This window comes from Amblyomma mixtum, chromosome 2, assembly GCF_055824585.1.
Source record: "Amblyomma mixtum isolate Tamu chromosome 2, ASM5582458v1, whole genome shotgun sequence".
In the NCBI taxonomy this organism is placed as follows: Eukaryota; Metazoa; Arthropoda; class Arachnida; order Ixodida; family Ixodidae; genus Amblyomma; species Amblyomma mixtum.
The window spans coordinates 153,429,749-153,447,160 of NC_143013.1; positions in this window are offsets into that span (position 1 = coordinate 153,429,749).

Here is a 17,412-nt window from a genome sequence, read left to right on the forward strand (position 1 = left end):
CAAACATTGCGTGCTGCAAAGTTGCAAGGAAACCGCACTTCGGGCACCGGGCGGAGGCGCCACGCCCCACGCCGCAAGGCGGTCTCTTGTGGGCAGGACCCGCCAGCCTCGCAGCCAGCCGAAGTCCCTGACATCTGCACGAAGCGCAGCTGAGGTCTGTTGGCGCCAGCGTGCCCGTCTCGTTTTCTGGGGTTGTTCGTGGGTCAGATCAGCGACCGTTAGTGCTTCACACTTCCTTCAGGGCGCGGTTTCATCAACATCCAGATCGGGCACGCTGGCAGTCAACGACGCCAGTGTGCGACGCACGTTAACGAAAATTCCGGCGGCTGCTCGGCTGTAGGGCCAACCACGTGCTGTTTAAAAAACACGTTACGCGCTGTACACAGAAAGTATGTGAGGAGTGTTCTCCCGGGATAGTCTGGGTTGCGCTCAAGATCGCGTACTCCTCGCAAGGCGAGCACATTACACATGGTGCGGATGCAAGGTATACTTAACCCGCCCATGTACGATGGAAGGCGCATGAACATTCGTGACACAAGTACGGTTTTGCCCGCCCAAACGAAAGAGCCACAGGCCGAGGTTAGCCTGCGAGCAAACTTGCGCGGTGGGTTTGCGACGCGGGCGACAAAAAAACATGCGGCTAGGATTGTGGATTTAACTATATAGCAGCGCTCTGCCATTGAAAGCCGGAAAGTTGACGCCACCGAGAGGCGTTTCTCAGCATTCGTGCGGAGGTTAGTCCAGGTTTCGCGGGCTACTTCTCCGCTGGCGAGGAATACTACTCCCAGGACTTTCACTCCCTGCACCCACTCCACCTCGCCCGCAAGGTTCCGTGTGAAGGTGCCAAACCATAGCGCCTTGCTTTTTCCCCTGTTCAATAGGACCCCCGATATCTCGCTGTACTCGAGAAACAGCCGCGAAAAAGCGGCGTAACTACCCTCGTCCTTGAGGAAAAGCGACACGTCGTCGGCGTAGGCCGAAACTTTGATTTGGCCCTGGCCAGGCAGAGGGAAGCCGCAACAACATAGCAACATAGCATAGCAACAAGCGTGCTCGGCGATCCTAGAACAGAATGCCGCCGCTCTCGGCCCTGCGCTTTTAAAAGCTGATAGCCAACTATAAATAAACCTAGGCGCGTGTTGCATCACAAACAAAGCGATAAAGCGGCGTGCCGGCAGCTTCGAAGATTGAACAAAGAAACACTACAAACATTCGCTGTAGCGCAACAACACACACACACACACACGCGCGCACACGCACACGCACACGCACACGCACACACACACGCACACACGCACACACGCATACACACACATAGGGTGTCCCAGCTAACTAGGACAATGATTTATAAAAAAAACTAAGCGCTCTTCAGAAAGAATTCTCCTTGATGCTGTTAGGGTTGATCTGAAGTTACACTGCAGTTTTTTTCGCTCGTCCTATATGAATAATTAGTCGAGACAAATTAATTAACTTATTAAAAATACCTTGAAACGTTCGGGCGTCGATAGGAAAGTTGTGGGGCTCCACAAATATCACCCAACGCAGGCACTTTCTATGAGATAGACTTAGCGTGTCCGTTTATATTCGCGATAAACCAAAGCCCACAGAGTTTAAAATATGCCACGTGACAGCGTGCTCCGTGTGCCCGAGTGCCCCGTGATTACACGCTCTCATCCATGCTGTCTAAAAAGCATCATTCGCTTCGCACCTTTCGTGCTGCCCAATAAAGAGCTTCGTGTTTTGCTTGGTTCTAAGATAAGCGCCAGTGGTGTCCGGTGGCAGCTGAGAGCGCGGCTCCCGGTTTTCATCGTAATTCGTACGACGTCATCAAACTTGTTAGATGCCTCTTTGCTTTGTGGAATTTTGCTCCAAAGTTCGAACTCATGAGATTGCCATCTCTCCTCCGCATGCATTCAACCTGAGCGTGCAATTAGCGCCGCAGAAACGGGAGCCGCGCTTTCATTTAACTGCCGTCCGATCCCACTGCCGCTTACCTTAGAACCAAGCACAACGCGAAACTCTGTCTTGGGCAGCACGAAAGGTGCGAAGCGAATGATGCTTTTTAAAAATCATGGACGAGAGCGCTGTAATTGCGGCGCAATCGGGCGCACGGGGCACGCTGTGAAGTGGTATATTTTAAACACCGAGGGCTTTCGTTTATCATGAATAAAAACGGCCACGCTAAGTCTATCTCGTTGAAAGTGCCTGCGTAGGACAATATTTGTGCAGCCCCAGAGCTTTTCTATTCACGCCTGAACGTTTCAAGCTATATTTAAAAAGTTAATTTATTTATCTGAACAAATTTTTCAAATAGGACGAACGAAAAAAAATGGCAGTGTAACTTCAGATAAACGCTAACAGACTCAACGCGATTTCCGTTCTGAAGAGCTCTTAGGTTTTTTCACATCTTGCTCCAAGTTCGCTGGGACACCCTCTATGTGTGTGTGTGTGTGTGTGTGTGTGGGTGCGTCCGTGACTTCGTCGCTTTTAGCTCTCTTTCTGTTATGCCACTTATCCTTATATATATATATATATATATATATATATATATATATATATATATATATATATGAGGCAGAGAGACAGCTAAGCAACCAATCTTTTTACAAACGTGTAGCTTCCGACCCCACTTCGCATTTCAAACACCTGGTCCAAACCACTCTAGAAGACCTCGTAAAAGAGAACAAAATAACTGATAAAGTTGCCAGGTCTTTACTTCCGTTGTCTCCCATCCCCGGTAGGTTCTACCTTTTGCCAAAAATACATAAGGAAAATAATCCAGGAAGACCAATTATTTCCGGAATAGGAACCACGTCAGAAAAAATTTCCAGTTTTGTCGACAGCTTAATCAGAGACATACCACCAACTTTTCCTTCGTTTGTGAAAGACACAACTCATTTTCTTTCTGACATAATTGATCTGTTCATTCCAGAAAACAGCATACTCGTTACCCTCGATGTAGTGTCCCTATACACTAACATACCCCACTCGGATGGGATCAGGGCAGTCGGTAATGCTTACAGAGGTTCCAAAGTGGAAAGACCAGTGGATGGCACGACCCTTGAAACACTTCTGCATCTGGTGCTGGAAATGAATAACTTTGAATTTGATGGCGACCACTATGTGCAAATAAGTGGCACATCAATGGGCACAAGAGTAGGTCCTAATTATGCCAATATATTTATGGGCATTCTGGAAACTGAATACCTGGAGAGCTGTCTCTTCAGACCCCTTTTTTATAGGAGGTTTATAGATGACATATTTCTTATATGGTGCCATGGTGAAGAAGAGCTACTCAAATTCATTGCTAACTTTAATAATGCTCACAGAAGCATCTCTTTTTCCCACACCTACTCGAAATCTACGATCAGCTTTCTGGACGTCAATCTTCAGATCTCGCAAAACAAGCTTGTCACCTCCGTGTTCAGGAAGCCAACGGACAGGCACCAGTACTTGCACTATGAAAGTAGCCACGTAAAACATTGCAAGAAAGGAATACCATATAGCCAGGCTCTGAGATTTAAGCGTATCTGCTCGCGTGAAGAGGACTTCGCTTCTAACTGTGAGATACTCCGCAAGGATTTAGTCCGACAGCGCTACCCGAGGTCTATCATCGACGATGCCTTGGAAAAAGCTGCAGCACAAGACCGCCGTACAATGCTAAATAGCACCAAGACTGCGCAGACAAACTACCCAAGTAATCTGATATTAACCTACTCTCCATCAGCACCGAATGTTAATCGTATTCTCAGAAAGCATCACAACATTCTCCTTCAGAGCGACAAAATGAAGCGCTTGCTTCCCGAAGCCCCCCGTGTCGTATATCGAAGGGCAAAAAATATCAAAGATGCCGTAACCTCCTCGAAACTAGACAACGGTGAAGTCTCAGGGTGCACACCTTGCAATCAACCGCGCTGCAAACTCTGTCCAATGATAAATAAGGTCACAGAAGCTCACAGCACAGCATCGTCTTTCTCATTTAGAATTCGGGGAGATTTCAACTGCGACACCAGCAACGTAGTCTACCTTCTCGAGTGCGGTATGTGCCGTGCTCAGTATATTGGGCAAACGGAAACTCCTTTCCGATTGAGAATAAATAACCACAGAGCACATATACGATCACTGCCAGATCTGCCTCTTTCAAAACACGTAACGACAAAAGGCCATCCATTTGGAAGGTTCAAGGCCACCATATTGCAATCTGGCTTCCAGACACATTACGACAGGGAAGCGTGTGAATCATATCTAATATTTAAATTTAACACCTTGTCTGCTGGTATTAATGAAAGCCCTGGCAAACTCTCCTGCCTTTCCGGCTAAATCTTCCTGCAATGTTTTGTTTGTTTTTCTTTTCTTTGTGAACTATTTTGCATCCAAAATGTTGTGTCTTAAATCCATTACGATGACAGTTGCGTAACGATTTGTTCTGTATCTAACACTTTCATTTCTGGGCGAGGTACTGAAATTATTCTTGTTGTGGTTAAGCATGAATTTTGTGACGCTCGTCTCTCATGTGTATTCATCGCATTATTATCTTCAGGTTGTTGCTGATCACTGCGTTTGGGTAGACTTTGTTTCTTAGGACATTTTTTCTACTCTTGAACTGTATTTTTGTGCGCCTCTATTATTTTGCGTGGTATTTGTATTTATTCGAATATTGTTGTGTTAAGTCTAAGCGGTGTTCCCTGGGATGAATTTTGTCTTTTTGGTACACTTTCTAACACTCTGCCGCGGTCTTTAACTTTATTTTTGGGCTTATATACATTTCCCCACATATCTCCTCCTGAAAAATGTGTGTATTCTGTGTATTCTGTGCATTCATGTCACCTATGCGTGTGTGTGTGTTATTTTTTTGTTTCTTTTGGCCATCGCAGTGCCATTTTCTGTGTTTATTTATTCTTTTATTCCTTTTTTTTCCACTCCTGCAAACGAGGAACCTTTCCATGTGGTCACCATATGCGAACCACACGGGGCTCACGTGCCACCGTGTGGAGACACTTAAGTGCAGCCGCAACCTGTGCGTGCTCGTGCTATCTTCTAAAGTCGCGCGGGGCCACACAGACGCGGCTAGAAGCAATACTGACGCACACAATTGGCAGGCACTTACCTTCTTTTGTTAACCCCCCCCCCCAAAAAAAAAAAAAAATTTCCCTCTTCCGAACTAGTCGCGTGCCCGCCCAGGCCCGCCTCCCTCTTTCACCTCTTTCAAGCGGCGCCTTTGCTGGACCATCTTGGCGTTTGGGTTTGCTTTCTCGGCTGTGTTCCTCTTTTCCCTTTGATTTTTATTGTTATTTTTTTCGTTTCTTTAATTTTTTATCTTTCTTTATTTGCTGATATTTTTTCTTTTTCAAGCCCTCTGTGTGCCATGTTCACTGCTATAAGAAGATGCGTCCGTGCACTGTATGATCATTCTTGAAAAAGACCAGTCCCTGGTCGAAACGTTGAATAAATCTGTTAAGTTTTTCAATGTGACTTCCCCAACTTATTATATATATATATATATATATATATATATATATATATATATATATATATATATATATATATATATATATATATATATATATATATATATATATATATATATATATATATATATATATATATATAAGATAAAGTCACCAGAAGCTGAACAACATAACAAGATTTAATTCATAACGTTTCGACTATATATATATACTATATATATATATATGAGAGAAGCCAACAGCCACAGAAACCAAGAAGCACAGGGGATTTTTTAATTAATTTATTTTTTTGTGGTGTTGATCAAGTAGGAATATTACTTATGTAATGTGGAAACTCGCACAGTTAGTGTGGTCGGGCACACTCCTTGTCCACGCAGTGCTGCTCAGCAGGCCGGCGTTCGCAAGCGCGCACCCGAGCTTCGTAAGCTTCGTCTTCTGTCTTCTTTTGTCATCTTCCTCTCCTTCGGCAGCGCTAGCCGCTGAGGCAGCAAACCCCAATTCTCTTGATTACAATACCCCCGGGGTGAAAAGGCGCCATCCTGGCGGCCTAAGGGCACGAGACGAGAGCTGGGTCGTAGTAGGGCTTCAGGCGGTCTAAGTGCACGATTTCACGGCCGCGGCGGCGATGGTCCGACGAAGGCGTGATGGGCTCCACAAGATAATTAACTGGCGATGTCTGCTGAACAACGCGATAGGGGCCCTGGTATTTGCTCAGCAGTTTTGTAGACTGTCCTGGGCTGGAGGAGGGCACCCAAAGCCAAACCAAGGAGTCCGGAAGATAATGCGGCGGGAGACCAGGAGAAGCGGCGCGGGAGCTGTTCTGACGGTGCTGGTCGTGTGAAGTAAAGGAACGCGCGAGTTGACGGCATTCTTCGGCATGCGCAGCGGCCTTAGAGACGGTTGTAAATTCGGACGAATCGGGGCGGTAAGGGAGTATGGTGTCCATGAGGGAGGAAGGCTCGCGTCCGTACAGAAGAAAATACGGGGAAAAACCAGTAGTGGCTTGCGTTGCAGAGTTGTAGGCGTATGTAACGAAAGGCAGAACGCGGTCCCAGTCTGAGTGATCGGCAGAAATGTACTTGGCCATCATGTCTCCGAGGGTCCGGTTAAAGCGCTCGGTCATGCCGTTGGTCTGCGGATGGTAAGAAGACGTCGTGCGGTGAACGATATGACACTCCCGAAGGAGGGCTTCCACGACGCCGGACAAGAAGACGCGACCCCGGTCGCTGAGCAATTCCTGAGGCGCACCGTGATGAAGAATTAGGTTCTGAAGTATGAAACCGGCTACGTCAGAGGCCGTCGCAGCTCGCAACGAGGCAGTTTCGGCATAACGCGTGAGATGATCCATGGCGACGATGATCCAGCGGTGCCCTGCGGCAGTGATGGGAAGAGGGCCATAAAGGTCTATTCCAACACGGTCGAATGGCCGGGCGGGACACGGTAAAGGTTGCAGAGGAGCAGGTGAGTGCGGTGGTGGGTTCTTGCGACGCTGATATTCCAGGCAAGAACGTACGTACTGGCGGACGAAACGGTACATGCCCCGCCAATAATACCGAAGGCGTAGGCGGGTAAAAGTTTTCAGGAGACCGGCATGAGCGCATTGCGGGTCATCGTGGTAACTGGCACAAATGGCGGAGCGTAGATGCCTTGGAATCACGAGCAGCCATTTGCGACCATCTGGGAGGTAGTTCTGACGGTACAGCAGCTTGTCGCGCACGGCAAAGTGATGGGCTTGACGTCGGAGCGCTCGAGAAGGGAGGCGCGCTGAGCGGTTGGCTAGAAAATCCAGAAGAGAAGTAATCCAAGGATCCTTGCGCTGCTCAGAAGCCATATCAATAGTGTCGAGAGAAGGTGTGAGGCCTGAAATAGATGGTGAGTCAGGCTCAGAGGTCACAAGGGAGCTCGACAGAGCGTCGGCGTCGGAGTGTTTACGACCGGAACGATAAATGACCCGAATGTCGTAATCTTGTAAACGCAGAGCCCAACGAGCGAGGCGGCCAGATGGATCTTTGAGTGACGACAGCCAACAAAGGGCATGGTATCGGTAATGACATCGAACAGGCGCCCGTATAAGTAAGGACGAAATTTTGTGATCGCCCAAATAATCGCCAAACATTCTTTTTCTTTGACGAAATAATTAGTCTCCGCTTTTGTGAGCGCACGGCTGGCGTAAGCAACGACGTACTCATTGAAACCAGGTTTCCGCTGAGCTAGAACGGCACCGAGACCAATGCCGCTGGCGTCTGTGTGCAGTTCTGTTGGCGCGGAAGGGTCGAAATGGCGCAAGATCGGAGGAGAGCTGAGGAGCTGGCGCAGCGTTCCAAAAGCCTCGTCGCATGCAGGGGACCAACCTGACAAGTCGTGGCTACCAGCGAGAAGTTGCGTCAGCGGGGCGATAACGGCAGCAAAATTCTTGATGAAACGGCGAAAGTAGGAGCAAAGGCCAAGAAAGCTTCTGAGTTCTTTCAGAGATGTGGGCTTCGGGAAATCAGCAACTGCGCGGAGCTTGGCAGGATCCGGGAGTACACCATCCTTGGACACGACGTGGCCTAGGATAGTCAGCTGTCGAGCGCCGAAGCGACACTTTTTCAAGTTTAGCTGCAGGCCAGCGTCACTGAGACAGCGAAGAACACTCTCGAGGCGAAGAAGATAAGACGCAAAATTCTGGGAGATGACAACGTCGTCCAAGTAGCAGAGGCATGTCTGCCATTTACGGCCACGGAGGATGTTGTCCATCATACGCTCAAAAGTGGCAGGCGCGTTGCAGAGACCGAAGGGCATCACATTAAATTCATACAGTCCATCAGGCGTGATGAAAGCTGTTTTCGGGCGATCGACGTCGGCCATCGACACCTGCCAGTACCCAGAGCGCAGATCCAACGAAGAAAAGTTCTCCGCTCCCTGCAGGCAATCCAGCGCGTCGTCTATACGAGGCAAGGGGTAGACGTCCTTCCGAGTAATTTTGTTTAGCCGGCGGTAGTCGACGCAGAATCTAATGGATCCGTCCTTTTTCTTGACGAGCACGACCGGAGAAGCCCACGGGCTGTGAGAGGGCTGGATCACGCCGCGATGTAGCATGTCGTTCACCTGTTCATCAATGATGCGGCGCTCGGCGGAGGAGACGCGGTAAGGGCGTTGGCGCAAGGGCCCATGGGTGCCAATGTCCATATGGTGGCGAACCGCTGCGGCACGACCCAACGGTGCTTGAGGAGAGTCGAAGGACGCGCGGAAGCGCTGCAGCAAAGCGATGAGCTGGGCGCGTTGGTGAGGTGGTAGAGCGGCATCGACAGAACGGGAAAACATATCCGGGGAGGACGGGTCGGCGACGTCGGCGGGAGGAGTGAGGGCGTTGATGTCATGGGCGTCAGGGTCATGAAGGACAGGAGAAGCGCCGTCGAGATCGATGACATCAACTGTTCCAAGCGATTCTCCCTGAAGTAAAGTGGTGAGGAAAGGCAACGGGTTCGCGACGTACAGAGCGCCACAACCACCAGCAAGTGTGAGCACGGCATGAGGGAGCAAGACAGACTTGCGGTGCGCACAAAGAGGTGAGGGTGAATAAAGGACAGTAGTGTCAGAGAGGGCAGCACAAGTCAGCGGCACGAGAACAGAAGAGAAAGCAGGCACGTCGACGTCTTCAGCGGCGAGAATAGGCGCGGCGGTAACAGGGGAGGCGTCCACAAGAACATCACACAGCGGCGACAAATCAATTTCCGCACGTGCACAGTCAATGATGGCGTGATGCGCGGACAGAAAATTCCACCCGAGGATGATGTCATGAGAGGAGCGGGCGAGAACGAAGAACTCAGTGGTGTATGGGAGGCCTTGGATGACGAGGCGGCAGTGCACGCTGCGATAGGGCGAATGGGGTCAGCGCTGGCGGTGCGAAGCGAAAGATCAGAAAGCGGCGTCATCACTTTTTTTAATTTGCGGCACAAGTTACGAATAATGATGGACACGGCAGCACCACTGTCAATAAGCGCGTCAACAGTAACACCTTCAACGATAACTTCAATAACGTTCATAGGGCTTGGGACGGTCGTTAACGGCGCAGTTCTTGCCTCCGGAACTGCGGCGCCTAGTTTTCCGCTTGAAGAGGTGGGGACCGGCGGCGCATAGGAGAGAGCGAACGCCGTCAAGGAGACGGTGACCGATGGCTTCGGTTGTAAGAGTCGGAGCGAGGCGGAGAGGGATTCGGAGGCGGCAGAGGAGAAGAGACAGGGACGGAGGGAAATGAAGCGTCGTACGTTGGCGAGCGCCCGTAGTCGTAAGGACCGGATCCGCGCGTGCGGCACCAGCGGGCCACATGACCAGCGAGACCGCAGGCATAGCATATGGGGCGGTTATCAGGGGTGCGCCACGGATTCACAGGGCGGGGACCGGTGCGAGGCAAAGGATGGTGAGTGCGTGGCAGTGCAGGGGCGAGCTGCTCCTGAGGGTACACGTTGACAGGCGTCGCATAAGTTGGAAGAACCGGCTGAGGCAATGGCCGGACGACTGCTTCTGCGTATGTCAACGGTGCAGTGACCAGAGTAGGTGAATTAGTGGGCGGCATGACCTCAGCTACCTGCTCCTGGATTACACGCTGAATCGAAGGCGATAGTGATGGCGTTGTGGCGGGTTGGGAGGTAACCAGCGATAACTAACGGGCGACCTCCTCTCGCACAAACTGCTTGATGTGCTGAAGAAGGGTCGGCTGATCGTTAGCAGGACCACCTACCGCCAAGCTCGAAAGGTTGTCGTCCGTGCAAATGACACGCCTGGTGGCATGACGCTGTTTTCGGAGCTCGTCGTAGCTCTGACACAAAGAGACGACGTCTGAGACGATTTGAGGATCTTTCGACACAAGCATTTGAAATGCGTCGTCCTCAATCCCTTTCAGAATGTGCTTGATTTTGTCACCCTCGCTCATAGATGGATTGAGCCGTTTACACAAGTCAACAACGTCCTCGATGTAGCTGGTGAAATTCTCGCCATTCTGCTGGGCACAACTGCGCAGACGTTGTTCGGCGCGAAGTTTTCGGACAGCGGGGCGGCCGAAGACGTCAGTAAGGCTGGTTTTCAGAGCCGCCCAGGTAGTAAAATCCGCCTCGTTGTTGCGGAACCACAATTTGGCGACGTCAGTCAAGTAGAAGATGACGTTCGTGAGCTTAACGACGTCATCCCATTTGTTGTAGGCGCTCACGCGTTCGTAAGAGGCCAGCCAATCTTCTACGTCGGTGTCGTCAGTGCCGCTGAAGACTGTCGGGTCGCGCTGACGGACGGCACCGGAACAGATGACAGCTTGGGCAGGTTGGACCGAGGTGTCGGACGTCGTGGTAGAGCCTGGTATCCTGGGAATCGTGGCGTAGATCCACGGGGAGAACAAGGAGCACCTCCACCAAGTGTAATGTGGAAACTCGCACAGTTAGTGTGGTCGGGCACAGTCCTTGTACACGCAGTGCTGCTCAGCAGGCCGGCGTTCGCAAGCGCGCACCCGAGCTTCGTCAGCTTCGTCTTCTGTCATCTTCCTCTCCTTCGGCAGCGCTAGCCGCTGAGGCAGCAAACCCCAATTCTCTTTATTACACTTAATATGTTGGCGCTTAAGGCTATTTCATTAGAAAAGCAGAAGAAAAAACAACCACAAGCCGCCGGTGGGATCCGAACCCACGACCTCCGAATTACGCGTCCGGTGCTCCACCTCTGAGCTACGGCGACGGCTGTCAAACCTTCTGCTTTCGGGGATATTAATGTTTACAAATAACCTAACCTTGAGAGTGTTCATCAGCGCCACCCACGTTCGTAAGCGGCGGACGTGGAACGTCCTGAGTTACCGCTGGTGTGACGTAGTACGCCATCGAACGGTGAGGATAGAAGCTGTGTGAGAACCCTGTTATGCTTCCTATGGCATCAAGGCTACCAGAACCGAGACCCTCGCTAAGCAATTAAGCAAACAAGGGAAGGGGAATGAGGGGCTCGTTGTAAATATGAGAGAAGCAACAGCCACAGAAACCAAGAAGCACAAGGAATTTTTTAATTAATTTATTTTTTTGTGGTGTTGATCAAGTAGAAATATTACTGAATATGTTGTCGCTTAAGGCTATTTGATTAGAAAAGCAGAAGAAAAAACAACCACAAGCCGCCGGTGGGATCCGAACCCACGACCTCCGAATTACGCGCCCGGTGCTCTACCTCTGAGCTACGGCGACGGCTGTCAAACCTTCTGCTTTCGGGGGTATTTATGTTTACAAATAACCTAACCTTCAGAGTGTTCATCAGCGCCACCCACGTTCGTAAGCGGCGGACGTGGAATGTCCTGAGTTACCGCTGGTGTGACGTAGAACGCCATCGAACGGTGAGGGTGGAAGCTGTGTGAGAACCCTGTTATGCTTCCTATGGCGTCAAGGCTGCCAGGACCGAAACCCTCGCTAAGCAATTAAGCAAACAAGGGAAGTGGAGTGAGGGGCTCGTTCTAAATATGAGAGAAGCCAACAGCCACAGAAACCTAGAAGCACAGGCAATTTTTTAATTTATTTATTTTTTTTGTGGTGTTGATCAAGTACGAATATTACTGAATATGTTGTCGCTTAAGGCTATTTTATTAGAAAGCAGAAGAAAAAACAACCACAAGCCGCCGGTGGGATCCGAACCCACGACCTCAAAATTACGCGTCAGGTACTCTACCTCTGAGCGACGGCGACGGCTGTACGTTTGACAGCCGTCGCCGTAGCTCAGAGGTACAGCACCGGACGCGTAATACGGAGGTCATGGGTTCGGATCCCACCGGCGGTTTGTTGTTGTTTTTTCTTCTGCTTTTCTAATCAATTAGCCTTAAACGACAACATATTCAGTAATATTCAGCCGTCGCCGTAGTTCAGAGGTAGAGCACCGGACGCGTAATTCGGAGGGCGTGGGTTCGGATCCCACCGGCGGCTTGTGGTTGTTTTTTCTTCTGCTTTTCTAATCAAGTAGCCTTAAGCGACAACATAATAAGTAATATTCCTACTTGATCAACACCACAAAAAATAAATTAATTAAGAAATCCCCTTTGCTTCTTGGTTTCTGTGGCTGTTGGCTTCTCTCATATTTACAACGAGCCCCTCATTCCCCTTCTCTTGTTTGCGTAATTGCTTAGCGAGGGTCTCGGTTCTGGCAGTCTTGACGCCATAGGAAGCATAAGAGGGTTCTCACGCAGCTTCCACCCTCGCCGTTCGATGGCGTTCTACGTCACACCAGCGGTAACTCAGGACGTTCCACGTCCGCCGCTTGCAAACGTGGGTGGCGCTGATGAACACTCTCAAGGTTAGGTTATTTGTAAACTTAAATACCCCCGAAAGCAGAAGGTTTGACAGCCGTCGCCGTAGCTCAGAGGTAGAACACCGGGCGCGTAATTCGGAGGACGTTGGTTCGGATACCACCGGCGGCTTGTGGTTGTTTTTTTTTCTTCTGTTTTTCTAATCAAATAGCCTTAATCGACAACATATTAAGTGTAATAAAGAGAATTGGGGTTTGCTGCCTCAGCGGCTAGCGCTGCCGAAGGAGAGGAAGATGACAGAAGACGAAGCTGACGAAGCTCGGGTGCGAAGCTCGGGGGGTGTTTTGGAGTGTTGCGATACTTTTGATGGACGAGTTGCGATGATGCTGCTCGACCTAGCAAAAGCTTTTGATCGAGTGTGCCATGAAGTGCTTTTTAATCTCCTAGAATTTGTGAACATAGGAAGTGTTATTACAGAGGGAGTCAAAATGGCTTACTCTGATTGTGCAGTGCGAATTATTATAAATAGGAATCTCACCGAAAGAGTGCCAGTGAAATCGTCTGTGAGGGAGGGCTGTCCATTATCCCCGTTGCTTTTTGCTTTATACCTAGAGCCGTTTTGCTTGAGCATGATACCGAACGAAAGGATACGCGGTTTCGCACTGGAAGCAACGGAAGTAAAAATGCTGGCGTACGCAGATGATGTCGCTATTTTTTGTAGAGACAAAGAAAGCGTTGAAGAAGCTGTTAGAATGGCGGCTGATTTCTGCGCTAAAACGGGGTGCCGTGTTAACTGGGAGAAATCATCTGGATTCTGGCACGGGGATTGGGATCAAAACCCTGAAGTGTTTGCCATTGTGCGATGGACAGCGCTGCCCTCAAAGTACTTGGGTGTACCACTTGACCAATACAATGACACTGAGGAATACTGGAATAGGGAAATAGAGAATCTCAGAAGGAAAACGCAAGCATGGAACGGCCGGAACCTATCTATGTTCACAAGAGCAACTGTTTGCAACCTTTTCTTGGTTGCAAAAATGTGATATGTCTTGCAGGTATTGTTCATGTCGCGCGTAACCATACAAAAAATACATCGAATCTTTGCTGTTTTCGTGTGGGGAAGCACATGGGAACGTACGAGTCGGACAAATCTGTTTCTTTCGGTTCGAAAAGGGGGAGTGGGGCTTGTGCATTTGTTTATCAGACAGATTGTGTCGCGTTTTATTTTTCTGCGAGACCAGAATGATCCATTTTTGTGTACTTTTGTGCAAGTGCGCCTGCGCAATGCTTTGCCTGAGTTTTTGGTGTCCTGTTCTGATAAAAGAACGACAGCCGTAAGAGGATTTTGGCGCGAAGTTGTCACGGCTTTTAACATGCTGAAAGTGCGCTTTTCTTTAGATTATTTAAGTTCTGTGTCGAAAAAGAAACTGTGTAAAGATTTGTTGGATATCATGCTGCCTGTACCAGTGTATCGGCAGCTTGGTTGCGGAGGCCCAGGGCAAGATGTTCTGAAAAGGGTGAAACGTATGCCAGTAAATCCTAACGTGAAAAGTTTTTTCTTCAAACTACATACAAACACTCTGCCAGTTAAAACCTGGCTAGAACAAAAGGGCATTTTTGTGCCATGGACAGTTAACTGTATGCTCTGCAAAAAGCCTGAGACAGTCGAGCATGTGTTTATAGAATGTTGGGATCCGGTATTCCATTGCGACATTCTACAAAGAACAATATAGAAAGACCTGCCAATCACGCCGTATGGAATCCGGTTCTTAGCGGTAGAAGATGACCGAGATGTTCCTTATGACCTCATCATGCTACTGGGCCTCCACAGCATACGGAAAACCAGGATGTCAGTGAGAAATGCCGATGTGAACATTCGACCTGTGAGAGAAAATTTCATTGAAAGTGTTGTGCGTGTGCAGGAATGTTACCGAGCCCAATCGGAGCTACCCGAATGGCTTGGCGTGCTGGATGAACTTGCAGCCCTCAAGAAGTTTTAAACAACCACGTTGACCGTAGGCCGGTTCACGTGTTTTAGCGGTTTGTTTGTGTGTTTGGTTGTTATCTTTGTCAAAACAGGCAAAAAAGAAAAAAAGAAGTCGCCGTAGCTCAGAGGTAGAACACCGGGCGCGTAATTCGGAGGTCGTTGGTTCGGAAACCACCGGCGGCTTGTGGTTGTTTTTTTCTTCTGCTTTTCTAATCAATTAGCCTTAAGCGACAACATATTCAGTAATATTCCTACTTGATCAACACCACAAACAAATAAATTAATTAAAATATCCCCTGTGCTTCTTGGTTTCTGCGGCTGTTGGCGCCTCTCATATTTACAACGAGCCCCTCCTTCCCCTTCCGTTGTTTGCTTATATAGCAACCCACGACATAAGAGGCGACCAACGGTCGTAAGCGGCGGACGTAGGCGCTGATGAACACTCCCAAGCTTAGGTTACTTGGAAACATAATTACACCCGAAAGCAGAAGATTTGACAGCCGTCGCCATAGGTCAGGGGTAGAGCACGGACGCGTAATTCGGAGGTCATGGCTTCGGATCCCGCAGGCGGCATGTGGTTCTTTTTTCTTCTCCTTTTCTAATCAATTAGCTTCAAGCAATAACATATTCCGTAATATTCTAAATTGATCAACACCACAAAGTAAAAATTAATCAATTAAAAAGTTATCTGTGTTCATTGGTTCCTGTGGCTGTTGGCTTCTCTCATATTTATAACGAGCCCCTCATTCCACTATTTTGCTTGCTTAATTGCTTAGCGAACGCCTCGGTTCTGGCAGCCTTGACGCCATCAGAAGCAGAAGAGGGTTCTAACACAGCTTCCACACTCGTCGTTCGATGACGTTCCACGTCACACCAGCGGTAAATCAGGATGTACTACGTCCGCCACTTACGACCGTTAGAGGCGCTGATCAACACTCTCAAGGTTAGGTTACTTGTAAACATTAATACCTTCCAAAGCAGATTTGACCGCCTTCGCCGTAGCTCCGAAGTAGAGCACCGGACGCGTAATCCGGAGGTCGTAGGCTCGGTTCACACAGGCGGCATGTGGTTGTTTTTCTTCTGCTTTTCTAATAAATTAGCTGTGAGCGGTAACAGAGTAATACTCGATAGTGATCAACACCACGAAATAAAATTAATAAATTAAAACTTCCCTGTATTTCTATCTTTCTGCTGCCGTTGTCTTCTCTCATATTTATAACGAGCCCCTCATTCCCCCCTCTTCTTTGATTAATTGCTTAGCGAGGGTCTCAGGTCAGGCAGCCTTGACGCCATAGGAAGCATAAGAGGGTTCTCACACAGCTTCCACCCTCATCGTTCGATAACCACCAGCGGTAACTCAGGACGTACTACGTCCGCCGCTTACGACCGTGGGAGGCGCTGATGGACACTCTCAGGGTTAGGTTACTTGTAAAGTTAAAGCCCTTTGAGACAAAGTAGGTCGCTCCATCATTTGGAGGGTTGCCAAGTTTCACCCTTATGTCTACGGCGGCCTATTCTATGTCGCCAGCGACCATCATGCCCTCTGCTTTTTTGTCCTCCCACGAAGATCCCTCTCGCAGGCTTGCCTCCTGGGCTTGACGTCTCCAGGGATTTCATATTCACGTCATTCATCGCTCTCGATGCAAGCACTCAGAAACCGACGCACTTCACGTTCACCGCTCCTATGCGAATCCACACCAGCTCTCGTCCGTGCCTACGCTTTCTGGTCGTTCGGTGTCCCTGATATGCTCTCCGAACGACTGAAGGATCCTTGGATCAACTCGCTCCTCGCATTTCTGTCTAATCTCTCGCCACCTTCTTCGTCGCGGACCCTTCGTCGCCAAGTCCTCTATTTTGCCGTCCATGATGGCCTCTTATACTGCCGTAAGTACCTCTCCGATGGGGGAAGTGCTGTTGGTGGTTCCTCGCCACCTCCGTGCTTCCATCTACGTCCCTTTCTACACAGATCCACAATGCGGCCATGCCGGTGTATTGAAAAAGTATGCTCACCAGCGTCTGTGGTACTACTGGCGCGGTATACACCACTTGACGCGACAGTACATTCGCTCATGTAGACCCTGCCAACGTCGCATGAACCCTGCCTGCCAAGGCGCCGTTCCGTTACAGCCGCCCTTTTGAACGTGTCGGCATTGATCTTTACGCTTTGCTTGCAACCAGTTCGGCTAACAACCGCTGGGTTGTCACGGCCGTTGACCACTTCATCCGCTACGTATAAACGTCGCCTCTCCAAACTGCCACCGCACAAGCTGTTGCTTCTTTCATCCCCTACCGTCTTGTTCTTCGTCAGGGCGCCCCTTAAGAACTGCTAAGTGACCACGGCCTTGTTCTGTAGCGAAAACTACATTGGCCTCATTCTCGCCGTGTCGCTGTAGGCGGTGGCCCCATCGCGAGATGAGCCGTTGCCTAGCGACCACCGCAGATGTCAGCGCTCCTCGCCGCGCCATCTGGCATGACGTCAGACGAGGAGCTGGTGAAACTGCGTTGCAACAACAGAGTAGGGGCCGGCGCTGCATCGTGTATATAGAATAGGCGGCTCGGTGGGTTTCGTCGGGAGATATGGCAAGTGAATCGGGGAGACTGGAAGAAGCCAGGCTTCGTCGTCGAGCGAAAGCAAGAGGAGGCAGCGAGCCGAGGAGACAGAGGAAGAGCGACCCGCACGTCCAGAGAAGCGTCTAAGTACAAAGCGGCCAGGCGAGTGGATT